At 44.1% G+C, this 27611-nt stretch overlaps 1 protein-coding gene across 3 annotated transcripts in view; it reads right to left on the bottom strand.

Annotated features, from left to right (window-relative positions):
* Positions 1-27611, bottom strand: part of RUFY3 (RUN and FYVE domain containing 3) — a 121840-nt gene that overhangs the window by 68461 nt on the left and 25768 nt on the right. The window lies entirely within an intron of this gene.

Here is a 27611-nt window from a genome sequence, read left to right as displayed (position 1 = left end):
CCATTTTCTTTGCAGTAAAAACAAAAAACACCGTTTAATGTGTGGGGTTACAGAAAAAAAAAAAAAGGCATTATGGAAGTGGCACTACCAATGAATATAAGCACACTGCAATACTTAACGCACTGTATTGTTTCTGCCAGCATAACCGTGGCCTAACAGATTTCCTAAGATGGCAGGTCTCGTGGCCATGATTAGGCCTTTGACTGCTATATTGCTCCATCTATCATACCACTCACATTTCTAACCGCTTAGATGCAGATTGAAATTGTACGCAGCATTTAAAGGGTTATTCCCATTTTCGGAGATGGATATTGTCCCAGAGAGCTTGCAAAAACAAACACTTTCAGTATACTGCTAAATAAAAGATGCGGCTGTTAAGAAATTAAAGGTACCGTCACACTAAGCGACGCTGCAGCGATACAGACAACGATGCCGATCGCTGCAGCGTCGCTGTTTGGTCGCTGGAGAGCTGTCACACAGGCCGCTCTCCAGCGACCAACGATGCCGAGGTCCCTGGGTAACCAGGGTAAACATCGGGTTGCTAAGCGCAGGGCCGCGCTTAGTAACCCGATGTTTACCCTGGTTACCAGTGTAAAATGTAAAAAAACAAACAGTACATACTCACCTTCGCGTCCCCCGGCGTCCGCTTCCTGCACTGAGTGCCGGCCCTAACAGCAGAGCGGTGACGTCACCGCTGTGCTTTCACTTTACGGCCGGCGCTCAGTCAGTGCAGGAAGCGGACGCCGGGGGACGCGAAGGTGAGTATGTACTGTTTGTTTTTTTACATTTTACACTGGTAACGAGGGTAAACATCGGGTTGCTAAGCGCGGCCCTGCGCTTAGTAACCCGATATTTACTCTGGTTACCATTGTAAAACATCGCTGGTATCGTTGCTTTTGCTGTCAAACACAACGATACACGGCGATCTGACGACCAAATAAAGTTCTGAACTTTAATCAATGACCAGCGATATCACAGCAGGATCCTGATCGCTGCTGCGTGTCAAACACAACGATATCGCTAGCCAGGACGCTGCAACGTCACGGATCGCTAGCGATATCGTTTAGTGTGACGGTACCTTAACACTTCATGCGCTTGTTACCTAGGAGACCAACAACCGCTGCTGTTTAACTTGTAAGAAATGCGCTGAAGCTGGCCGGGATTAGGAGGTAACAGGATGCTCCAGCGATACTGGCCAGCTTCAAAACAGGTCTTACAAGCTCAATGGAAAAGAGCTTGTAGACGCTGCGCATGTTTGAGGGGGTAAGTGCTGCGCATGTTCAAGAGGATAGATAATGCGCATGTTCGAGAAGATAGACACTGCGCATGTTCGAGGGGGTAAACAAAAGAAAAGTGTTAATTTTTCACAGGCTGCACATTGTGTTTATCTAATACTAGATGGTAGCCCGATTCTAACGCATCGGGTATTCAAGAATATGTATGTCATTTATTTATGAAGATTTTAGAATAATACATTGAATACACAGGATTCGGCCGGCAGCGACCAATTAGCGAAGCGTGGTTCAATTCCCGCGCCATTTCGCGGCCGGACTGCGCCTGTTGCTGATTGTTCGCGGCCGGCCACGTAGTATATAACAGCCCACGGAGTATATAGCACAGCCCACATAGCGTATAACACAGCCCACATAGCGTATAACAGCCCACATAGCGTATAACACAGCCCACATAGCGTATTGCACAGCCCACATAGCGTATTGCACAGCCCACATAGCGTATTGCACAGCCCACGTAGCATATTGCACAGCCCACGTAGCGTATTGCACAGCCCACGTAGTATATTGCACAGCCCACGTAGTATATTGCACAGCCCACGTAGTATATTGCACAGCCCACGTAGTATATTGCACAGCCCACGTAGTATATTGCACAGCCCACGTAGTATATTGCACAGCCCACGTAGTATATTGCACAGCCCACGTAGTATATTGCACAGCTTACGTAGTATATTGCACAGCCCACGTAGTATATAGCAATGTGGGCATCATATCCCTGTTAAAAAAAAGAATTAAAATAAAAAATAGTGACATACTCACCTTCCATTGACCCCCGGATCCAGGCGAAGCATTTACCGATGCTCCTTGTGCGCTCCGGTCCCAAGAGTGCATTGCGGTCTCGCGAGATGATGACGTAGCGGTCTCACGAGACCGCTACGTCATCATCTCGCGAGACCGCAATGCATGGAGCGGTCACCGGGGTGTCGCGAGGAGAGGGAAAGGCCAGTTCTGGATCCGAGGGGCCAACAGACTGCGAGTATAACACTATTTTTTTTTTTTTTTTAATTATTTTTAACATTAGATCTTTTTAGGATTGATGCTGCATAGGCAGCATCAATAGTAAAAAGTTGGTCACACAGGGTTAATAGCAGCGTTAACAGAGTGCGTTACACCGCGGCATAACGCGGTCCGTTACCGCTGCCATTAACCCTGTGTGAGTGCTGACTGGAGGGGAGCATGGAGCTGCCACTGACTGCGGGGAGTAAGGAGCGGCCATTTTGCCGCCGGACTGTGCCCGTTGCTGATTGGTCGTGGCTTTTTTGCCACGACCAATCAGCGACTTGGGATTTTCGTGACAGACAGAAAGACGGAAGTGGACCTTAGACAATTATATAGTGTGTGTGTGTGTGTGTGTGTGTGTGTGTGTGTGTGTGTGTGTGTGTGTGTGTGTGTGTGTGTGTGTGTGTGTGTGTGTGTGTGTGTGTATGTCCCCGTCCGGGATTGACATCTGCACCGTCGCAGCTACAGCCACAAAATTTTGCACAGTCACACATCTGGACCCGAGAGCGTCATAGGCTATGGTGTGAGGCGAAATTTTAACCCCGCGTGTTCCTATTCACCAAACAATTTTGCCCCTATTTACATAATGGGAAAAAAGTGAAAGGAAAAATGTTGGAGGCAAATTGACAGCTGCCAGATATGAACAAGGGGGACTTAAAGAATGAGAGCAATGGCACCAAAGAGTATATACCGTACAGTTGCTAAGGTGGGGCCCCGACATGGGATACTCCCCACACACGGGGATATGAACTGTTGTGGATTCTGTTTGTGGGCTCCCTCTGGTGGTTACTGCTGGTACTGGGTGACTTTGGTGGGTTGCGGCCTTTGGTTTCCACCTGTCCATCAGAGGCTGGGTGGTTCCTATTTTACCTGGCCTTTCTGTCATTCCCTTGCCGGCTATCAATGTATTCAGATGTGCTCTGTTTGGTTCCTGCCTACCTGCTCCCAGATCTTTCAGGATAAGCTAAGTGCTGATTTTCAGTTGTTGGTTTTTTGTCCAGCTTGCTTATTATGTCTCTATGCTAGCTGGTAGCTCTAGTGGACTGAGGTTCTCCCCATGTGCCATGAGTTGGCACATGGGTTCTTGTAATCTCAGGATGGTTTTTTGATTAGGGTTTTTTGCTGACCGCTCAGACCCCTTTTGTATCGTTCTGCTTTCTAGTTTACAGCGGGCCTCAATTTGCTGAACCTATGTATATCATCTCTATGTGTGTGCCTTCCTCTCATTTCACCGTCAATACATGTGGGGGGCAACTATACCTTTTGGGGTTCATTCCTCTGGAGGCAAGTGAGGTCTTTGTTTTCTCTGCAGTACTAGTTAGCTCTTAGGCTGGTGCGTGGCGTCTAGAACCAACGTAGGCACGCTCCCTGGCTATCTCTAGTTGCGTTTGTCAGGCGTAGGGCAGCGGTCAGCCCAGGTTCCATCACCCTAGAGCTCGTCCGATATTTTGTATTACTTTGCTTGTCCCTTGCTATCCCTAGCCATTGGGATTCATGACAGTATAGCCGGCCCACAAAGTGTTAATTGTTTGGGCTGAAGCAGGAGAAAAAGAAGTGTTTAAGGGAAATTTTTTTTTTTTTTTTTCCTTCAGAGTTTTGCTGCCTAGCCCTTAATTGCTGTCTAGCTGCTTCTTACCTCCTCTTAACCCTTGAATGGCTCTGATATTAGCTGTTTAACATGGATGTCCAGAGTTTGGCTTCCAGCCTGAGTAATCTCGCGGCAAAAGTTCAAAACATACAGGATTTTGTTGTTCACACTCCCATGTCTGAACCTAGAATTCCTATTCCAGTGTTCTTTTCTGGAGATAGATCTACCTTCCTGAATTTCAGGAACAATTGTAAATTGTTTCTTTCTTTAAAATCTCGCTCCTCTGGAGACCCTGCTCAACAGGTCAAGATTGTAATATCTTTCCTGCGGGGCGACCCTCAGAATTGGGCATTTGCATTGGCACCAGGGGATCCTGCATTGCTCAATGTGGATGCGTTTTTTTCTGGCATTGGGATTGCTCTATGAGGAACCCAACCTGGAGATTCAGGCTGAAAAGGCTTTATTAGCCCTCTCTCAGGGGCATGATGAAGCGGAAATATATTGTCAAAAATTTCGGAAATGGTCGGTGCTTACTCAGTGGAACGAGTGCGCCCTGGCTGCAAACTTCAGAAATGGTCTTTCCGAGGCCATTAAGGATATTATGGTGGGGTTCCCTACGCCTACAGGTCTGAATGAGTCGATGGCTATGGCCATTCAGATTGATCGGCGTTTACGGGAGTGCAAACCCGTGCACCACTTGGCGGTGTCTTCTGAACAGGCACCTGAGACTATGCAATGTGATAGAATTCAGTCCAGAAGTGAACGGCAAAATTATAGGCGGAAAAATGGATTGTGTTTTTATTGTGGTGATTCAGCTCATGTTATATCAGCATGCTCTAAACGCACAAAAAGGGTTGATAAATCTTTTGCCATTGGTACTCTGCAGCCTAAGTTCATTTTGTCTGTGACTCTGATTTTTTCACTGTCTTCCATTTCCGTCGATGCCTATGTGGATTCAGGCGCTGCCCTGAGTCTTATGGATTGGTCATTTGCTAAACGCTGCGGTTTTAGTCTGGAGCCTCTGGAAGTTCATATCCCTCTGAAGGGAATTGACTCTACACCATTGGCTATGAATAAGCCGCAGTATTGGACACAAGTGACCATGCGCATGACTCCCGTTCATCAGGAGGTGATTCGCTTCCTTGTACTGTATAATTTACATGATGTACTAGTGCTTGGTCTGCCATGGTTACAAACTCATAATCCTGTCCTGGACTGGAAAACAAGGTCTGTGTTAAGCTGGGGATGTCAGGGGGTTCATGATGATGCACCTCCGATTTCAATCGCTTCATCTACTCCTTCTGAGATCCCTGCGTTTTTGTCTGACTATAGGGATGTTTTTGAGGAGCCTAAGCTCAATTCGCTCCCTCCTCATAGAGATTGTGACTGTGCTATAGAATTGATTCCTGGCAGTAAGTTCCCTAAGGGTCGTTTATTTAATCTGTCACTGCCAGAGCATACTGCTATGCGGAATTATATTAAGGAGTCCTTGGAAAAGGGACATATTCGTCCATCTTCGTCCCCTCTGGGAGCAGGTTTTTTTTTCGTGGCAAAAAAAAGATGGTTCCCTGAGGCCTTGTATAGATTATCGCCTTCTGAATAAGATTACAGTCAAATATCAGTATCCACTGCCATTATTGACTGATTTGTTTGCTCGCATTAAGGGGGCTAGGTGGTTCACTAAGATAGATCTTCGCGGTGCGTATAATCTGGTGCGGATAAAACAGGGTGACGAGTGGAAAACCGCATTTAATACGCCTGAGGGCCATTTTGAGTATTTGGTAATGCCTTTTGGACTCTCCAATGCTCCGTCAGTCTTTCAGTCCTTTATGCACAATATTTTCCGTGAATATCTGGATAAGTTTATGATTGTGTATTTGGATGATATTTTGGTGTTTTCTGATGACTGGGAGTCTCATGTTTTACAGGTCAGGAAGGTGTTTCAGGTTCTGCGGGCCAATTCTCTGTTTGTGAAGGGCTCAAAGTGTCTCTTCGGAGTCCAGAAGATTTCTTTTTTGGGGTACATTTTTTCTCCTTCTGCTATTGAGATGGATCCCGTCAAGGTTCAGGCGATTTGTGACTGGACACAACCTACATCTGTTAAGAGCCTTCAGAAGTTCTTGGGGTTTGCTAATTTTTATCGTCGGTTCATTGCTAATTTTTCCAGTATTGTTAAACCTTTGACTGATTTGACTAAAAAGGGTGCTGATGTTGCTGATTGGTCTCCTGCGGCCGTGGAGGCCTTTCGGGAACTTAAGCGCCGGTTTTCTTCTGCTCCTGTGTTGTGTCAACCAGATGTTTCACTTCCTTTTCAGGTTGAGGTTGATGCTTCCGAGATTGGAGCGGGGGCGGTTTTGTCACAGAGAAGTTCTAATGGCTCGGTGATGAAGCCATGTGCATTCTTCTCTAGAAAATTCTCGCCCGCCGTGCGCAATTATGATGTGGGTAATCGGGAGCTTTTGGCCATGAAGTGGGCATTTGAGGAGTGGCGTCATTGGCTTGAGGGTGCTAAACATCGTGTGGTGGTCTTGACTGATCACAAGAATCTCATTTACCTTGAGTCTGCCAGGTGTTTGAATCCTAGACAGGCTCGTTGGTCGTTGTTTTTTTCTCGTTTCAATTTCGTGGTTTCATACCTGCCAGGTTCAAAGAATGTGAAGGCAGATGCTCTTTCCAGGAGTTTTGTGCCTGACTCTCCTGGAGACTCTGGGCCTACTGGTATCCTTAGGGATGGGGTAATATTGTCCGCCGTATCCCCAGACTTGCGACGTGCATTGCAGGAGTTTCAGGTGGATAAACCGGATCGTTGTCCGCCAGAAAGACTGTTTGTTCCGGATGATTGGACCAGCAGAGTCATCTCCGAGGTCCATTCTTCTGTGTTGGCTGGTCATCCTGGAATATTTGGTACTAGAGACTTGGTGGCCAGGTCTTTTTGGTGGCCTTCCTTGTCTAGGGATGTGCGTACCTTTGTGCAGTCTTGTGAAGTGTGTGCTCGAGCTAAGCCTTGCTGTTCTCGGGCCAGTGGGTTGTTGTTATCCTTGCCCATCCCGAAGAGGCCTTGGACGCACATTTCCATGGATTTTATTTCTGATCTCCCGGTTTCACAGAAAATGTCCATTATCTGGGTTGTGTGTGACCGCTTTTCTAAGATGGTTCATTTGGTGCCCTTGCCTAGGTTGCCTTCCTCCTCTGAGTTGGTCCCTTTATTTTTTCAGAACGTGGTTCGTTTGCATGGGATTCCGGAGAATATCGTTTCTGACAGGGGATCCCAGTTTGTGTCTAGATTTTGGCGGACGTTTTGTGCCAAGATGGGCATTGATTTGTCTTTCTCGTCTGCATTCCATCCTCAGACGAATGGCCAGACGGAGCGAACTAATCAGACCTTGGAGACTTATTTAAGGTGTTTTGTTTCTGCTGATCAAGATGACTGGGTTGCTTTTTTGCCACTGGCCGAATTTGCTCTTAATAATCGGGCTAGTTCTGCCACGTTGGTCTCTCCTTTTTTTTGTAATTCGGGGTTTCATCCTCGTTTTTCCTCTGGTCAGGTGGAGTCTTCGGATTGTCCTGGAGTGGACGTGGTGGTGGACAGGCTACATCAGATTTGGAATCAGGTGGTGGACAATTTGAAGTTATCTCAGGAGAAGACTCAGCAGTTTGCTAATCGCCGTCGCCGCATGGGTCCCTGACTTCTTGTTGGGGATTTGGTATGGTTGTCTTCTCGTTTTGTCCCTATGAAGGTCTCTTCTCCTAAGTTGAAGCCTCGGTTCATCGGTCCTTATAGGATCTCGGAGATTCTTAACCCTGTATCTTTTCGTTTGGATCTCCCAGCATCGTTTGCTATTCATAATGTGTTCCATCGGTCGTTGTTGCGGAGGTATGAGGTGCCCGTTGTTCCTTCGGTTGAGCCTCCTGCTCCGGTGCTGGTGGAGGGAGAATTGGAGTATGTTGTTGAGAAGATCTTGGATTCTCGTGTTTCCAGACGCAAACTCCAGTATTTGGTTAAGTGGAAGGGTTATGGTCAGGAGGATAATTCCTGGGTGGTCGCCTCCGATGTTCATGCGACTGATTTGGTCCGCGCCTTCCATAGAGCTCACCCTGATCGCCCTGGGGGTTCTCGTGAGGGTTCGGTGACCCCTCCTCAAGGGGGGGGTACTGTTGTGGATTCTGTTTGTGGGCTCCCTCTGGTGGTTACTGCTGGTACTGGGTGACTTTGGTGGGTTGCGGCCTTTGGTTTCCACCTGTCCATCAGAGGCTGGGTGCTTCCTATTTTACCTGGCCTTTCTGTCATTCCCTTGCCGGCTATCAATGTATTCAGATGTGCTCTGTTTGGTTCCTGCCTACCTGCTCCCAGATCTTTCAGGATAAGCTAAGTGCTGATTTTCAGTTGTTGGTTTTTTGTCCAGCTTGCTTATTATGTCTCTATGCTAGCTGGTAGCTCTAGTGGACTGAGGTTCTCCCCATGTGCCATGAGTTGGCACATGGGTTCTTGTAATCTCAGGATGGTTTTTTGATTAGGGTTTTTTGCTGACCGCTCAGACCCCTTTTGTATCGTTCTGCTTTCTAGTTTACAGCGGGCCTCAATTTGCTGAACCTATATATATCATCTCTATGTGTGTGCCTTCCTCTCATTTCACCGTCAATACATGTGGGGGGCAACTATACCTTTTGGGGTTCATTCCTCTGGAGGCAAGTGAGGTCTTTATTTTCTCTGCAGTACTAGTTAGCTCTTAGGCTGGTGCGTGGCGTCTAGAACCAACGTAGGCACGCTCCCTGGCTATCTCTAGTTGCGTTTGTCAGGCGTAGGGCAGCGGTCAGCCCAGGTTCCATCACCCTAGAGCTCGTCCGATATTTTGTATTACTTTGCTTGTCCCTTGCGATCCCTAGCCATTGGGATTCATGACAATGAACACAAACACAAAATGCGCCACACACTACCACGTGCTTGAACACATATATCACCCTCAGCACACATTTCACCACACATACACCAACCTCGCCACATAAAAGTCGAAACACAAAAGTCGCCGCTCAAAACTCGCCATGCGCAAAATTCGCCACATGAAAAACTAGGCTCACACAAAACTAGCCACACATGCAAAACTCACCTCATGGAAAACTCGCCACACGCGGAAAAATTGCCACAGGCACAAAAGTTGCAACACATGCAAAAGTTGCCTCACACAAAACTTGCACATACTCAAAATGCACCAAACATAAAACTCACCATGCGCAAAACTTGCTGCACACAACTTGCTACACTAACCTGTCACATGCAACTCGACACACAAAAAGTTGCTACACGCATGTCGCCACACAAGTCACATTACCTCTATGTGAGAGGATATAGAAACTGCCAGTTACAGACTATTTTTACCACAATGCCTCATAAGAAAAGGAATTCCATGGCACGAATGTCAGCTGATGCGAAAAGAAAAGTTGCATTACGGTCCAATGAAAATGTGAAGACCGAGAAACAAGGCTGACACACGAGAACAGCAGCTGCTTCCTCAAGAGCCAATGAACTTTCTAAGCAGAGGGAAGCGAGGCTTGCAGACAAGAGAACAAGAGCTGCTTCCTCAAGGGCCAATGAACTTTCTGAGGAGAGGGAAACGAGGCTCGCAGATATGAAAATAAGAGCTGCTTCCTCAAGAGCCAATGAACTTAGTTTTTGCCTTTTAATAATTATATTTCTATCCATTTGTTTTGTGGTTTTTGTGTGCAGAATACATTTTTGTTAACACATTCTATTTTGCTAACAGCAGTTATTAACCCGGGCAAAGCAGGGTAGTACAGCTAGTACTATATAAAAGTCTATAAAAATATATAGGTCTATAAAAATGAGAATAAACAAAGCAAAATACTAATATCTTTAGGCTATGTGCCCACGTTGCGGATTTGTATGCGGATTTACCGTGTTTTTTTGTGCGGATTCCAATTGCGGTTTTACACCTGCGGATTCCTGTTGAGGAGCAGGTGTAAAACGAAGCGGAATCTGCACAAAGTATTAACATGCTGCGGAATATACAACGCAGCGTTTCCGCATGGTATTTTCTGCACCATGGGCACTGCGGATTTGGTTTTCCATAGGTTTACATGGTACTGCACACCTGATGGAAAACTGCTGCGAATCCGCAGCGTCCAATCCGCTGCGGATTCGCAACGTGTGCACATAGCCTTAGAGCAGCTGAAAATTTTAATAGGCACGAAATTGCAAAATTTCTTGTATTTACAAGCATTGTCCAAGAATACTCATTTCTGAAGATGTGAATAACCCTTTGAGGCCGGAGTGCAACTAAAGAAAAAAAACAAAACGGTCCGAGTCTCCCTGCCGATAGTCACACAAGTGTTCTCCGTATGGTTATCTGTGTGTAATGTGCTTGCAATTCGATGATGTGATTTCCTCGCACCTATGTATCCATATGCATGTCATACGCATGTCATAATATGGCTTTACATTTCTCACTGCTTTTCCCCATTGAATTTAATATGAGGAAAATGCTAATTTCTCGCAAGTCACACTGATGAGAGGTGTCAAACTGCATTCCTCGAGGGCCGCCAACAGGTCATGTTTTCAGGATTTCCTTGTATTGCACAGGTGATAATTTAATCACCCGATTCCAGCACCTTGTGGAATGCTAAGGAAATCCTGAAAACATGACCTGTTGGCGGCCCTCGAGGAATGCAGTTTGACACCTCTGACACTGATGGTCCGCGTGGTGTTCGAGTTTTTCTCGCACCCATAGACTTTCATTGGCGAGTCTCGGGCGATATACGCGTACAATAACAGCATACTGCAATTTCACTCGCACGCTGAATACACCAAAGAAAAAAAAAACGGTGATGTGAGCTGCCCCATAGATGAACACTAGTCCGAGTGCAATGCAAGGTTTTCTTGCATAGCACTCGTCCGTATTCTACGCCAGTGCGACTCCGGGCTAAGAGGCTAAATATCCAGAATCTGAGTCATGTCTAATTCCGCTGTTGCAGCGGGAGCTCAGCTTCTCAAAGCCTCATTCAAATATCCGTTTTTTTTTGTTGTTTTTTTTTTAAATATATGAGGAAAAAACTGACTTTTTTTAGCAGTGAACTGGATCAAATTTTCATCCATTTTTTTTTTTTAAATCTGTTTATCCTTTTTCTCAAATGCTTAAAAAAAAAATCAGGCAAATGGTTAACATGCCTATAGAGTGAGTAATCAACTGGAAATTAGCAGATTTAGGCTACATTTACAAGAAAAGATTTTTTAACGATGAAAGATACGATTGTAACTCACAACTAGGAAACATAGTCAGACCAGTGTTTGTACAGGATGAGAATCGTAAATTAAATGGTTTAATTAGGAATGTTACATTGTAACATCGAACATGGTGGATAATCTGAAGTGGTGCATTCAGTGTTCAAATCCTATAAGGATTTATTTAAAAAACATAAATTATACAAACATTGCTGTCGATACTGTGTAGAGAATACTTAAAGAAGCACTCGGCGCTGCCCCGGTCGGTCTTCTGCAGGTTGTGACAGAGCCAGGCTCTTATAGACTTGCATTGAGAGCTTGTGACAGTTAACCTCTGACTTCCAGTCAGTCAGAAGTAGCAGATGCAATGTTGCGGTTTGGTTTGAATAGTAGTATCTGCAATAATAATGATGAGCAACATGACATGAATGTGCAGTCATCCCAGGGCACCAACTGCTACTGACCATCGCCTCGGAACATGGTCAACCAAGCACGGAAAGCCATACTTATTCAGGACTTGAATTTCCACTCCTCCTTTTTTCTGGTCTAATAGATGAACAATCTCCATTTATTGTACACAGTTTTCCAAAGATGAACAATAATTATGTAGCTCGCATGAATGATTTAATGAATACGTTTTTCCACACATCGTTCAGTCGTTTAACCACCCATATTACACAATTATCGTGAATGTTAGGATCTGAAGGCCCATCAGCCACTGTAAAATCGCTCCTACTCAGGCCCTCATCAAAAGGTATTCAGGGTTAATACACGCCCTCCAAAAGGTTATAGACAGGGGCGTAACGACCGCGGTCCAAGGACGCTCATCCAGCTGAAGTGTATAGTGGTTGCCATTGCCACAATACATAGTGCTGGACAATTAGAGGCCAGCAGCTGGCGACGGGCACATGAAGGGGCGCATGGAAATAACATTATGCCCTCCCATCTTCACAAGAAGACATCAGGAGAGCGAAGGAAAGTTGTTTATTTATTTTAAATCAGTGGCCATACTAGTACATGGATAACTATAGGATGTGCATTATACTTTATGGAGGACTATGGGTTGTGTAGTATACTAATATGGATGACTATGGACTGTGCATTACACTTTATGGAGGACTATGGGTTGTGTAGTATACTAATATGGATGACTATGGACTGTGCATTACACTTTATGGAGTGAAAAGGAGAAAAAAAGGCCACTGCTACAAAATGCACACCACCAATTATATATGTATAACAACACACAACACTTTATTGGCATAATAAAAACAGTTAAAAACAACATTACGCCACTGTGGGACACCTGGATGCATGATAGCTATACATATGTCAATAATAAATTATGCAGCCTGTCAGTATACCAGTATAAGAAAACAAAACCATACAATAACAATGGCACCATATCAACCTGCCTATCGGCTCATGGGGTAACTATACGCCCGTGTGCAGCATGGTAACTGTCTACCCCCCCAAAGGTGAGTAGATGAATAACCACAGGGCTACCTATATACTAATGGAAAGAGAAATACCCAAACTTCAATGTGGAGCCTTTAGGGCTAGTATATTCGGTCTAATACAAACCGACCTCTAGATAGACAGGCTGGAGTATCCAGGAGGCCCAGTGGCAGTGGCCCCACGCGTATCGCCTCCCAAATGAGGCTTCGTCAGGGGAAGTAGGCCATAGCCAATACACAAGTGAATATATAGAACTAATAAGTGTTTTAATCGCCTACCGGTGTGCCCGCACGTATCACCATGACCTGAACATCGGCGTGAAACTCCAGATCCGGAAGTGACATTCTGTAAGGGCTGTAAGGACGCCCATGCCCATGTAAGGGATACCCAGCCACATAACAGAGCGCGCTTGCGCAGATGGATCTAACGGAGCACCGCTCATAAACAGACTGCGCCTGCGTGAATATCCCAGTTCATATGGGACATGATAGAACCTACGAAGTACGCCTGCGTGGATAAATCCACCCGAATGTCGTACATAAATAGACCGCGCCTGCGTAGGTGTCTATGCCCATATAAAATGAGCAGCCATAAAGACAACGCGCATGCACAGCACAGTCTAACATCTATCTAGTCCAGGGTAGGGCCATCCAGATGGAGATGGTCAAAAGGGGTTGGTACTAGTATAAACAACCAACCCTGGAGCTGGGAACCATGAAGAGAGTAGGAGGCTAAATGTCTAAAGCCAGCGCGCGTCCGCGACTTGGCCAGAACGAAAAGAGGGGGGGGGGGGTTGTTGTTTTGGGAAGCAACAAAAGGGGCCCTGAGGGGACACAAGATGGCATGCAATGTGATGGCTTAAGCCAATGATGGACTAGTTTGAAAAAGAACCATATGCGGGAAATATGATTCCCACATCAACTAACTTCCTCAATAATGAGTATGTATCGAGAACCCAAGGCTCGTATTAGAATAAATGGCTCCTTAACAGACACATTTACAATCTCAAACGGCACTCGCCAAGGCTGCCCCCTATCGCCGTTACTCTTCGTGTTAGCGATGGAACCTCTACTAAGTGCCATACAACAGAATCCTCAAATTGAGGGCATTGAGTTAAGGAAAACGCAGTACAAAACGGCGGCCTTTGCCGACGACCTTCTCGTACTGATGACTAGACCACTCCAAGGCTTCCCAGCTTTGATGTCATTACTAGAGGAATATAGTACTCTGACAAACTTTAAAGTCAATCTTTCCAAATCAGAAGCTTTGGACCTCAACATACCCACTCGCACCCTTGTTAAACTGAAAAAACTATATCCTTATACCTGGCCCAAACAATATATCACATACCTTGGAATTAAGATTCCCAGAAACCACAAAGATTTATTTAAACTTAATTACGACCCACTAATTGAAAAAGCTAAGTCTACCATACAATCTTGGAGAGACCAATTCCTATCGTGGACAGGGAGGAAAAATTTATTAAAAAGCTTAATACTCCCCAAGTTTGTGTACCTATTCCAAATGCTGCCTATCCACGTCTCAGAATCTTACCTGGCTAAGGTAAACTCATTGTTCCTCAGATATATCTGGAAAAATATCAAACCACGAATAACTTACCGCACACTAGTATTAGCTAAGTCTAATGGCGGAATGGGTGCACCTGATGCTAGGAAATACTATTACGCTGCAATATTGACACGCTCAGTAGACCTAATTCGTGGCTCTCAGAGTAAGCAATGGCTTAGGTTGGAGAATGAACTTTCATCTCTACCTATCAGATCGCTCCTGATGACTTATGTCGAGAAGCGACCTCCTCCTTCACAATCCAACCCAATCACTCAAACACTCATTAGGATCTGGGCGAAAGTACATAACATGCTAATACCTCCCTCATCTCCATTACTCAAACTTTCAGACATCCTAACCCACACATTCAAAATTGATAATAAAATACATAACAGCCAGCAAGGTCCAAACACACCCATAGGCCAACTGTTTGAAGATGGAGTGCTCTTGCCGCTCTCTGAAATTAAAAAATTAATGGGCCTATCGAATTTCAACTTTATACAGTACTCTGCCCTCAAAGAATCACTGAGAATAATGCATTACAACCCTGACACTACCCGCAACCTCACAACCTTCGAAACTCAATGCGCAAGAGTATCCAAACCACTGAAGACACTATCCACTTTATATCAAACCCTTTTAACTGAAGACCTTTGTTTAAAAAGAGCATATATAACAAGCTGGGAAAAGGACTTGGGTTATACTTTTAATAAATCTCAAGTCCAACATATCTACAAACACTCACATGGCCCCACAAGCTGTGTGAAAACACAAGAAAACTCCTTTAAAATAGTATCCAGGTGGTATATCTCACAAACTCAAATACGGATCTGGAAATCAGATGCTACTACTTTGTGTTGGAGATGTAAAAAAGGAACAGGTGACTATCTACATCTATGGTGGTCATGCCCCACTCTAAAACAATTTTGGTCTCTTGTTGAGGCGACCATTCTAAACACCACAGGGGAAAAACTGAAACTGACACCAGAATCTGCTCTTTTGAATCTCCCCATTTGCCCTAATCTACCTCGGCGCACTTCCACCTTAGTCTACAACATCATAGCGGCTGCAAAGCTACTGGTGCCGTTACATTGGAAATCAACAAAAATCCCCTCACTCTCACAACTATTAGCCAAAATTGACCAACTTTACAGAATAGCTGAATTAGCAGCCTCCGTGAACCACACGACCTTATCGTTTAAAGAAACATGGAACCCTTGGGTTCTCTATAAATCCAACAACCATCTGATACTTGAAGACTTACATTAAACAAAATCAACTGCAAAATAAGGTGCTCCCCTCCCCATCTACTTCCCTCAACCCTGACCCCTCCTTCTCTATTCTCTCTTCTTCTCTTTATTCTATCCCTTTAAATAGAAATTAGACTGATTTCAAAAAATGATTGATAGCAGAATATATTACCTATCGTTTAGTTTAAAACTGGATTTTTATACCCTTCAATTGATTTCTGCTTGTTGTTCATACATTATATTGGTCTTACCTTTATACACTTCGAGTAGCTTCAAAGCTTTATACTTATTTTAAGAGACCTTATTCGAAGACTCGTTTTTGATATTCTGTTAATTATTTCTTTTACTTCACGTATGTTTGTATATCTGCTCTTTTATAAAAATTAATAAAAAGAACATTGAAAAGAAAAAAAAAAAAAAAAAAAAAAAAAGAAGAAAAAGAACCATATGCCTTAAATGATCTCACACCGCATGTATACATGCATAAAAGGCAATTGACACCTGGCGCCAACTCACATATATCCCCGGGGATACAACAACCAAACATGCTCACCTGAACCATTCAACTTGTTGATATTATAAACAGGTAGTTTAATGTAAAAAACGTTTATTAATTATATTATATTGTACATATGAAAAAATAATAACATGCACTTATATTTATACAAATGGTATTCCCCTACCTCCATGGGGTTTTTTTCCATGCTTATAAAAAGGAGGAGGAAAAGCCTCAAGAAATTTAGAAAAGGGCCGATAGATAATCCCATTTAGGATAAATAGTGTGGACATATCGGTATCACTATCATAATCAGGTGGTCCATTAATAAGGACCTTAAGACCTTTCCAAAGTACTAAATGACTCTATGATAAAATGAGAACCCCGCCTGATACTCAGTGTGGTATCCTAAATAAGGGACCTGAAGTACCCTGACGTCCCCCAACACCACCAAGCTACCCCCATGAGCCAATCAAAAACTGCCCCCTAAATTTCTTGAGGCTTTTCCTCCTCCTTTTTATAAGCATGGAAAAACCCCCCATGGAGGTGGGGGAATACCATTTGTATAAATATAAGTGCATGTTATTATTTTTTCATATGTACAATATAATATAATTAATAAACGTTTTTTACATTAAACTACCTGTTTATAATATCAACAAGTTGAATGGTTCAGGTGAGCATGTTTGGTTGTTGTATCCCCGGGGATATATGTGAGTTGGCGCCAGGTGTCAATTGCCTTTTATGCATGTATACATGCGGTGTGAGATCATTTAAGGCATATGGTTCTTTTTCAAACTAGTCCATCATTGGCTTAAGCCATCACATTGCATGCCATCTTGTGTCCCCTCAGGGCCCCTTTTGTTGTTTCCCCAAAACAACAACCCCCCCCCCCCTCTTTTCGTTCTGGCCAAGTCGCGGACGCGCGCTGGCTTTAGACATTTAGCCTCCTACTCTCTTCATGGTTCCCAGCTCCAGGGTTGGTTGTTTATACTAGTACCAACCCCTTTTGACCATCTCCATCTGGATGGCCCTACCCTGGACTAGATAGATGTTAGACTGTGCTGTGCATGCGCGTTGTCTTTATGGCTGCTCATTTTATATGGGCATAGACACCTACGCAGGCGCGGTCTATTTATGTACGACATTCGGGTGGATTTATCCACGCAGGCGTACTTCGTAGGTTCTATCATGTCCCATATGAACTGGGATATTCACGCAGGCGCAGTCTGTTTATGAGCGGTGCTCCGTTAGATCCATCTGCGCAAGCGCGCTCTGTTATGTGGCTGGGTATCCCTTACATGGGCATGGGCGTCCTTACAGCCCTTACAGAATGTCACTTCCGGATCTGGAGTTTCACGCCGATGTTCAGGTCATGGTGATACGTGCGGGCACACCGGTAGGCGATTAAAACACTTATTAGTTCTATATATTCACTTGTGTATTGGCTATGGCCTACTTCCCCTGACGAAGCCTCATTTGGGAGGCGATACGCGTGGGGCCACTGCCACTGGGCCTCCTGGATACTCCAGCCTGTCTATCTAGAGGTCGGTTTGTATTAGACCGAATATACTAGCCCTAAAGGCTCCACATTGAAGTTTGGGTATTTCTCTTTCCATTAGTATATAGGTAGCCCTGTGGTTATTCATCTACTCACCTTTGGGGGGGTAGACAGTTACCATGCTGCACACGGGCGTATAGTTACCCCATGAGCCGATAGGCAGGTTGATATGGTGCCATTGTTATTGTATGGTTTTGTTTTCTTATACTGGTATACTGACAGGCTGCATAATTTATTATTGACATATGTATAGTTATCATGCATCCAGGTGTCCCACAGTGGCGTAATGTTGTTTTTAACTGTTTTTATTATGCCAATAAAGTGTTGTGTGTTGTTATACATATATAATTGGTGGTGTGCATTTTGTAGCAGTGGCCTTTTTTTCTCCTTTTCATTGCTGTATATACTCTGCTACTTGCACCCCCTGTTGAGATACAACTTTTATAGCGGTGCGCTGGTTTTCTTTATGTTTACACTTTATGGAGGACTATGGGTTGTGTAGTATACGAATATGGATGACTATGGACTGTGCATTACACTTTATGGAGGACTATGGGTTGTGTAGTATACTAATATGGATGACTATGGACTGTGCATTACACTTTATGGAGGACTATGGGTTGTGTAGTATACTAATATGGATGACTATGGACTGTGCATTACACTTTATGGAGGACTATGGGTTGTGTAGTATACTAATATGGATGACTATGGACTGTGCATTACTCTTTATGGAGGACTATGGGTTGCGCATTTACTATATGGAGGATTATGGGCTGAGCATTATACTACATGGATAACTATGGACTCTGCATTAGACTACATGGATGACTATGAGCTGTGCAGTATATTACATGGGAGGACTATAGGATGCATTATACCATGTGGAGAACTATGTGAGGGTGCATTATACTTCTGCTATGGAGTCCCATTACTTCTATATGCCAGTATGGAGGGCCATATATTTACTACACATACATACATATATAACATTTATTCAGGATGGGGGGAGGGCTGGTAAAAATCTTGCATCAGACTCTAGTTACACCATTGGTTACAGGTACAGAAAATGTAATCTTGTTGCCTAAACATACATACTGTACATTATTTGTACAGAACAGAGATAGAACATGTATGCGAAACATGGATGTCTGAGCGAGGTCTAATACAGTTTGTAGAAACTCCTTTCCCACAACCTTTATTTATGACAAATGTCAGAAGGGGATTAGGTGTTAGACCGAGTGCACATGATCCGGAGCATCAGCGCTTTGATGCAGCACATGTTCACTGCATCCAAAGCGCTAAGGCTACTTTCACACTAGTGTCGGGCTTGGTCCGTCGCAGTGAGTCGGGACGAGGTTCCCGACGCTAGCGTTGTCTCCGCCGCACAACGGGGGCAGCGGATGCATTTTTCCAGCGCATCCGCTGCCCCATTGTGAGGTGCGGGGAAGTGGGGGCGGAGTTCCGGCCGCGCATGCGCGGTCGGAAAAAGCGGACCGTCGGGAGCAAAAAACGTTACATGTAACGTTTTTTGCTCCCGACGGTCCGCCACAGCACGGCGCAACCGTTGCACGACGGTTGCGACGTGTGTCATTGCGTCGCAAATGCGTCGCTAATGTTAGTCAATGCAGAAAAAACGCATCCTGCAAGCACTTTTGTAGGATGCGTTTTTTCGGCAAAACGACGCATTGCGACGTAATGCAGTTAACGCCAGTGTGAAAGTAGCCTAAACCGTGCAGATTCACCACGTCCAAGAAGGCTAAGTTCACATTAGCGTTTTGAGTCCGCAGCGTGGTGCGGCAGACTTCTTTCCTTAAGCTCCGCCTACTTCCGCATGTGTCCTGCGTACCCATCTTTAACATTGTGTACACAGGGACATGTGTTGTATGCGGATGTGTCCGCATGCATCGTTTGACATTACGTCTAATGCAAGAAAATTCAACATGTTGCGTTCGGCGGGCACGTCAAAACGCTGCACGTTGACGCATACAACACATGTCCCTGCGTACACAATATTAAAGATAGCTACGCAGGATGCATGCGGAAGTAGGCAGAGCTTAAGGAAAGAAGTCCACAGCATTACGCTGCCGACTCAAACGCTAATGTGAACCCTAGCCTAAATTCTATGGGTGAAATTGACATGCTGTGCTCTGGAGAGCTGCACAGTATGTCAGCCTCCGCAGGGAAGCCACGGGTGTCTGTGCACGCATAGTGTACATGGGATTTCTAGAAATCCCATCCACTATGCTGTAACGTCTGGATGCTGTGGGTTGGACGCTCCTAAGTACGCAGCGTCACACCAGCAGCGATTACTGATCGTCTGCACATACCCTTATACATCTATATTTATTTGTTCTCTGTGTTCATAAAAAAAAACCCCAATATAAAATATTTGTTTTTGCACAATATAGCCCAAGCTACATTACAGTATATTTATTTCAGTACAGCACAAAGCTAACGTGCTCATCCATTATCTAGCAAAAAGCAGTGTGCATGTAATCTAAAACCTTTGCCTAAAAAATACAAAACTTGACCAGATCTGTAACATACTCGCATGTTGGCACCACAAGATTTTGCTGGTCACTAACCAAATAATCCTTTTATAATAACCTATATAACAGATAATTGCTCGTTTTATTAAAAAGCAAAAACTACTCCAATAGACCACCTGATTAACTAGACCAGATTTTCTGATTCCATACACCCCAATTTTTCGTACAACGGCCTACTCTTTGAGAGGGCCACCCCTCTAGGAGGCAATGTTTCAGCTCAATTTTGGTCGTATTGAGGAGGTGTCAGTGTAATTAATGAGTAGAATTTCTACAGTTCCATTTTTGTGCTCAAGAGGGCAGTGTTATTTATCAGATCAGGTCTTGGTGCTAATCAAGTGAGTAGATGAATATGAGAAAGCAGCATTGACTTATTAGAAAATGTTGAAACTAATGTTTTTGTGGAACTTTAACCCCTTCACCCCCAAGGGTGGTTTGCACGTTAATGACCGGGCCAATTTTTACAATTCTGACCACTGTCCCTTTAGGAGGTTATAACTCTGGAACGCTTCAACGGATCTTGGCGATTCTGACACTGTTTTCTCGTGACATATTGTACTTCATGATAGTGGTAAAATTTCTTTGATATTACCTGCGTTTATTTGCAAAAAAAAATGGAAATTTGGCGAAAATTTTGAAAATTTTGCAATTTTCCAACTTTGAATTTTTATGCCCTTAAATCACAGAGATATGTCACACAAAATATTTAATAAGTAACATTTCCCACATGTCTACTTTACATCGGCACAATTTTGGAACCAAAATTTTTTTTTGTTAGGGAGTTATAAGGGTTAAAAGTTGACCAGCAATTTCTCATTTTTACAACACCATTTTTTTTTAGGGACCACATCTCATTTGAAGTCATTTTGAGGGGTCTATATGATAGAAAATACCCAAGTGTGACACCATTCTAAAAACTGCACCCCTCAAGGTGCTCAAAACCATATTCAAGAAGTTTATTAACCCTTCTGGTGCTTCACAGGAATTTTTGGAATGTTTAAATAAAAATGAACATTTAACTTTTTTTCACAAAAAATTTACTTCAGCTCCAATTTGTTTTATTTTCCCAAGGGTAAGAGAAGAAATTGGACCCCAAAAGTTGTTGTACAATTTGTCCTGAGTACGCTGATACCCCATATGTGGGGGTAAACCACTGTTTGGGCGCATAGGAGAGCTCGGAAGGGAAGTAGCACCGTTTGACTTTTCAATGCAAAATTGACAGGAATTGAGATGGGACGCCATGTTGCGTTTGGAGAGCCACTGATGTGCCTAAACATTGAAACCCCCACAAGTGACACCATTTTGTAAAGTAGACCCCCTAAGGAACTTATCTAGATGTGTTTTGAGCGCTTTGACCCACCAAGGGCTTCACAGAAGTTAATAATGCAGAGCCGTAAAAATAAAACTAAAATTTTTTCCCACAAAAATTATTTTTCAGCCCCCAGTTTTGTATTTTCCCGAGGGTAACAGGAGAAATTGGACCCCAAAAGTTGTTGTCCAATTTGTCCTGAGTGCGCTGATACCCCATATGTGGGGGGGAACCACCGTTTGGACGCATGGAAGGGCTCGGAAGGGAAGGAGCGCCATTTGGAATGCAGACTTAGATGGAATGGTCTGCAGGCGTCACATTGCGTTTGCAGAGCCCCTAATGTACCTAAACAGTAGAAGCCCCGCACAAGTGACCCCATTTTGGAAACTAGACCCCCCAAGGAACTTATCTAGATGTGTTGTAAGAACTTTGAACCCCCAAGTGTTTCACTACAGTTTATAACGCAGAGCCGTGAAAATAAAAAATATTTTTTTTTCCCACAAAAATTATTTTTTAGCCCCCAGTTTTGTATTTTCCCAGGGGTAACAGGAGAAATTGGACCCCAAAGGTTGTTGTCCTATTTGTTCCGAGTACGCTGCTACCCCATATGTTGGGGTAAACCCCTGTTTGGGCACACGGGAAAGCTCGGAAGGGAAGGAGCACTGTTTTACTTTTTCAACGCAGAATTGGCTGGAATTGAGATCGGACGCCATGTCGCGTTTGGAGAGCCCCTGATGTGCCGAAACAGTGGAAACTCCCCAATTATAACTGAAACCCTAATCCAAACACACCCCTAACCCTAATCCCAACAGTAACCCTAACCACACCTCTAACCCTGACACACCCCTAACCCTAATCCCAACCCTATTCCCAACCGTAAATGTAATCTAAACCCTAACCGTAACTTTAGCCCCAACCCTAACCCTAACTTTAGCCCCAACCCTAACTGTAGCCTTAACCCTAGCCCCAACCCTAGCCCTAACCCTAGCCCTAATGGGAAAATGGAAATAAATACATTTTTTTTTTTCCCTAACTAAGGGGGTGATGAAGGGGGGTTTGATTTACTTTTATAGCGAGTTTTTTAGCGGATTTTTATGATTGGCAGCCGTCACACACTGAAAGACGCTTTTCATTGCAAAAAAATATTTTTTGCGTTACCACATTTTGAGAGCTATAAATTTTCCATATTTTGGTCCACAGAGTCATGTGAGGTCTTGTTTTTTGCGGGACGAGTTGACGTTTTTATTGGTAACATTTTCGGACATGTGACAGTTTTTGATCGCTTTTTATTCCGATTTTTGTGAGGCAGAATGACCAAAAACCAGCTATTCATGAATTTCTTTTGGGGGAGGCGTTTATACCGTTCCGCGTTTGGTAAAATTGATAAAGCAGTTTTATTCTTCGGGTCAGTACGATTACAGTGATACCTCATTTATATTATTTTTTAATGTTTTGGCGCTTTTATATGATAAAAACTATTTTATGGAAAAAATAATTATTTTTGCATCGCTTTATTCTCAGGACTATAACTTTTTTATTTTTTTGCTGATCATGCTGTATGGCGGCTCGTTATTTGCGGGACAAGATGACGCTTTCAGTGGTACCATGGTTATTTATATCTGTCTTTTTGATCGCGTGTTATTCCACTTTTTGTTCGGCGGTATGATAATAAAGCGTTGTTTTTTGCCTCGTTTTTTTTTTTTTTTTTTCTTACGGTGTTTACTGAAGGGGTTAACTAGTGGGCCAGTTTTATAGGTCGGGTCGTTACGGACGCGGCGATACTAAATACGTGTACTTTTATTGTTTTTTTTATTTTATTTAGATAAAGAAATATATTTATGGGAATAATATATATATATATTTTTTTCATTATTTTGGAATATTTATTTTTTTTTTTTTTACACATTTGGAAAATTTTTTTTTTACTTTTTTACTTTGCCCCAGGGGGGGACAATACAGATCTGTGATCTGCCAGTTTGCATAGCACTCTGACAGATCACCGATCTGAGAGAAGTGCAGGCTGCTTCACAGTGCCTGCTCTGAGCAGGCTTCTGTGAAGCCACCTCCCTCCCTGCAGGACCCGGATCCGCGGCCATCTTGGATCCGGGTCTGGAGCAGGCAGGGAGGGAGGTAAGACCCTCGCAGCAACGCGATCACATCGCGTTGCTGCGGGGGGCTCAGGGAAGCCCACAGGGAGCCCCCTCCCTGCGCGATGCTTCCCTGCACCGCCGGCACATCGCGATCATGTTTGATCGCGGTGTGCCGGGGGTTAATGTGCCGGGAGCGGTCCGTGACCGCTCCTGGCACATAGTGCCGGATGTCAGCTGCGATAGGCAGCTGACACCCGGCCGCGATCGGCCGCGCTCCCCCCGTGAGCGCCGCCGATCGCGCTGGACGTACTATCCCGTCCGTGGTCATGGGGGCCCACCCCACCTCGACGGGATAGTACGTCCGATGTCAGGAAGGGGTTAATATTAAATTGCTAGTAGGGCACTGTGGAAACGCATACGGAATAATCAATCGCAATTCAGGCCCAGAACAAACCCCATTATGTTGTACATTGCTCCTATTACCAAATACACATTCAGAACAGGAGGTGAAGTTATCGACAATTACAGTATGTCTAGAATGCATTTTGGGCTACAAAATGTGTAACTATCTCCCTTTGCTTTATTTAAGAATAAAAATTCACTGACTTATCTTCTGGATTTTGACATATTTTGCTAAATGTCAGGATCTATACATGTCATGTTTAAGAGACCAACTTTCCTCTACATCTTATTTGTTTAAAAGGGAAGATGGTGTCCTGGCTCAATCAAGTTGGGATACAATCCAGGCACTTTTTCCAAAGTGTGCTTTCCTTTTCCACTGGGTTGTGAGGCACTTTCCAGAATGTGATGTAAACGTAGTATTGGGCTTCATGCAGACTGCTGCAATATGGCCTTGTGCCTATCAGGCCTTGAAGGATGCACTTAAGCAGCAAAGCAAATCATAATTAAAGCATGGCTTTTTTCACAAAAAAAATGTGTTTCCTGAATAATCAAGAGCTGGCTCAACACTGCACGGTCAGTGTGGACTAGTCACAGCAAGCACTGACAGCGACAGGAGCAGAGGAGGAGTGGACCAGCACATGACCACTGTAACCAAAACAAAAATGATCCCCCAAACTGATGTCAATGATGACCTACTGTTCAAGCCTGATGAAGGCATGATGGAGTTTCCAAAAGGATCATCAGAAGTAAAAAAAAACAAACAGTCTTAAGGGGCTAGAATAGCATCAGAGACATTTTTTTAATAGATGTACACATCAAAAACACTTAGAACCTGTCATGAGGATGTTACACTGTGTGCATGATTATTGAGCATGTGACTATTTTGACCAGATCATCGTGCAGATTTTCCAGCTCCTAGTCGTATATGCAGAATTATTAGACCGCTTGTTTTATTCAAGCAAAATGGGCCAAAAAAGTGATTTACCTTATATACTTGTGTATAAGCCGACCCGAGTATAAGCCGAGGCACCTAATTTTGCCACAAAAAAAAACCTGGGAAAACTCTACGAGTGTAAGCCGGGTATGCATTGCCCCATCATCCCCAGCCTTGTCTGCGTGGCTCCTTATCCCCATCCTTGTCTGCGTGGCTCCTTATCCCCATCCTTGTATGTATGGCAACATCTCAGTAAGGGTACCGTCTCACAGTGGCACTTTTGTCACTACGACGGTACGATCCGTGACGTTCCAGCGATATCCATACGATATCGCTGTGTCTGACACGCAGCAGCGATCAGGGATCCTGCTGAGAATCGTACGTCGTAGCAGATTTTTTGGAACTTTCTTTCGTCGTTGGATCTCCCGCTGTCATCGTTGGATCGGTGTGTGTGACACCGATCCAACGATGCGTTCGCTTGTAACCAGGGTAAACATCGGGTTACTAAGCGCAGGGCCGCGCTTAGTAACCCGATGTTTACCCTGGTTACCGTCGTAAATGTAAAAAAAACCAAAAAAACGTACATACTCACATTCCGGTGTCCGTCAGGTCCCTTGCCGTCTGCTTCCCGCACTGACTAACTCCCGGCCGTAAAGTGAAAGCAGATCACAGCGATGACATCACCGCTGTGATCTGCTTTCACTTTACGGCCGGGAGTCAGTCAGTGCGGGAAGCAGACGGCAAGGGACCTGACGGACACCGGAATGTGAGTATGTACGGTTTGACGAAGTTGATGGGCTCACACTATTTGATTTATATCAAATTCTGTGCAAAGCGTCTCTTAAATATTTTTCTAATGTTCAAAAGCCATTTTGCTATTCAAATTTCATGTATTCCATATTAGACATGCTTTGGCACGATAGAGTGCAACCTTTTTGTATATCCCTGCACTGTGTGAGCGCCGGCCCTAACAGCAGAGCGGTGACGTCACCGCTGTGCTTTTACTTTCACTTTAGGGCTGGCGCTCAGTCAGAGCAGGAAGCGGACAGCAGGGGACGTGCAGGTGAGTATGTACTGTTTGTTTTTTACATTTACGACGGTAACCAGGCTAAACATCGGGTTACTAAGCGCGGCCCTGGTTACCCGGGGACCTCGGCATCGTTGGTCGCTGGAGAGCTGTCTGTGTGACAGCTTACCAACGATCACGGCCAGGTCATATCGCTGGTCGTGATCGTTGGTAAATCGTTTTGTGAGATGGTACCCTTAGAGACACATCTGTAGATGTATTTTAATGAACACCTGAAACACACTGTTTCTTTGTGTAGCATCATGGGAAAGTCAAGAAATCAGCCAAGATATCATGAAGAGAATTGTGGACTTGCACATCTTTGGGTACAATTTTAAGATTCCTGAAGGCGCCTCGGTCATACAATTGTACAAACAAGATGGGAATGTCCAACCATCATACTGCTCAGAAAGTAGACAGGTTCTATGTCCCAGAGATAAATGTGCTTTGGTCCGACATGTGCATATCAACTCAAGGACAAAAGCAAAAGACCTTGTGAAGATGATGGCGGAAGCTGGTAAGACTGTGTCAATATCCACAGTGAAATGATTACTGTATGAACATGGACTGAAAGGCCACTCACTCTGCCAGGAAGAAGCCATTAATCCAAAAGAAGCATAAGAAAACCAGATTAATGTTTGCAAATGCACACAGGAACAAAGACCTTAATTATTGGAAACATGTCCTGTGGTCTGATGAAAGTAAAATTTACCTTTTTGGGCATAATGACCATGGTACGTTTGGAGGAATAAGGGAGAAGCTTGGAAGCCTAAGAACACCATCCCAACTGTGAAACACGGGGGTGGCAGCAACATGTTATGGGGCACTTTTGCTGCAGGAGGGACTGGTGCACTTCACAAAATAGATGGCATCAGGAGAAAAGAAGATTATGTGGCAATACTGAAGCAACATCTCAAGACATCAGCAAGGAAGTTAAAGCTTGGGCAAAAATGGGTCTCCAAGTGGACAATGACCTGAAGCATGCTGCCAAAATGGTAACAAAGTGGCTTAAGGATAACAAGGTCAAGGTTTTGCAGTGGCCATCACAAAGCCCTGATCTCAGTCCTACTGAAAACTTATGGGCAAAGCTAAAAAGGCAGGTGCAAGCAAGGCGACCTACAAGCCTGGATCAGTTACACCAGTTTTGTCAGGAGGAATGGGCCCAAATTCCAACCAACTATTGTGAGAAGCTTGTGGAAGGATGTCCCAAACGTTTGACCCAAGTAATTCAGCTTAAAGGGAAGGTGCCATAAAAAAAATTTTTTTTACAGCAATTGTAAAAATGTAAAGAATTAATGTTTAAATTTTCTTAAAAAATATTTTCATTTGTTTATAATTTAGTAAAATATGAAAAATAATTTGAAAAGTTTTGGAATTTCCACTTTTAAACACTAGGGGGAGCAGCTGCTGAAATTTCAGAAAAACCTAGTGTACAACTAGCTCACATTACTGCACTGCAGTAATTATGGGCGGAGTCTGCTGACGTGTGTGATGTCTCCTCTCCTTCCCTTCTATGTGTTTGCTAAGGGATAAGAGAGGATGATATTCAGGAACCCAGTGAGCAGCCATTTTGTTGGTGACTGCAGAGTAAGGCTGCCGTCACACTATCAGTATTTGGTCAGTATTTTACCTCAGTATGTGTAAGTCAAAACCAGGAGTGGAACAATTAGAGGAAAAGGATAATAGAAACATATGCACCACTTCTGCAGTTATCACCCACTCCTGGTTTTGGCTTACAAATACTGAGGTAAAATACTGACCAAATAACGAATGTGTGACGGCAGCCTTGTACTGACAAGTAGACAGTCACC

Source organism: Ranitomeya variabilis, chromosome 1 (genome assembly GCF_051348905.1).
Source record: "Ranitomeya variabilis isolate aRanVar5 chromosome 1, aRanVar5.hap1, whole genome shotgun sequence".
Taxonomy (NCBI): domain Eukaryota; kingdom Metazoa; phylum Chordata; class Amphibia; order Anura; family Dendrobatidae; genus Ranitomeya; species Ranitomeya variabilis.
The sequence above is the reverse complement of the archived record's forward strand: the minus strand, read 5'-3'. Positions and strand labels throughout refer to the sequence as shown.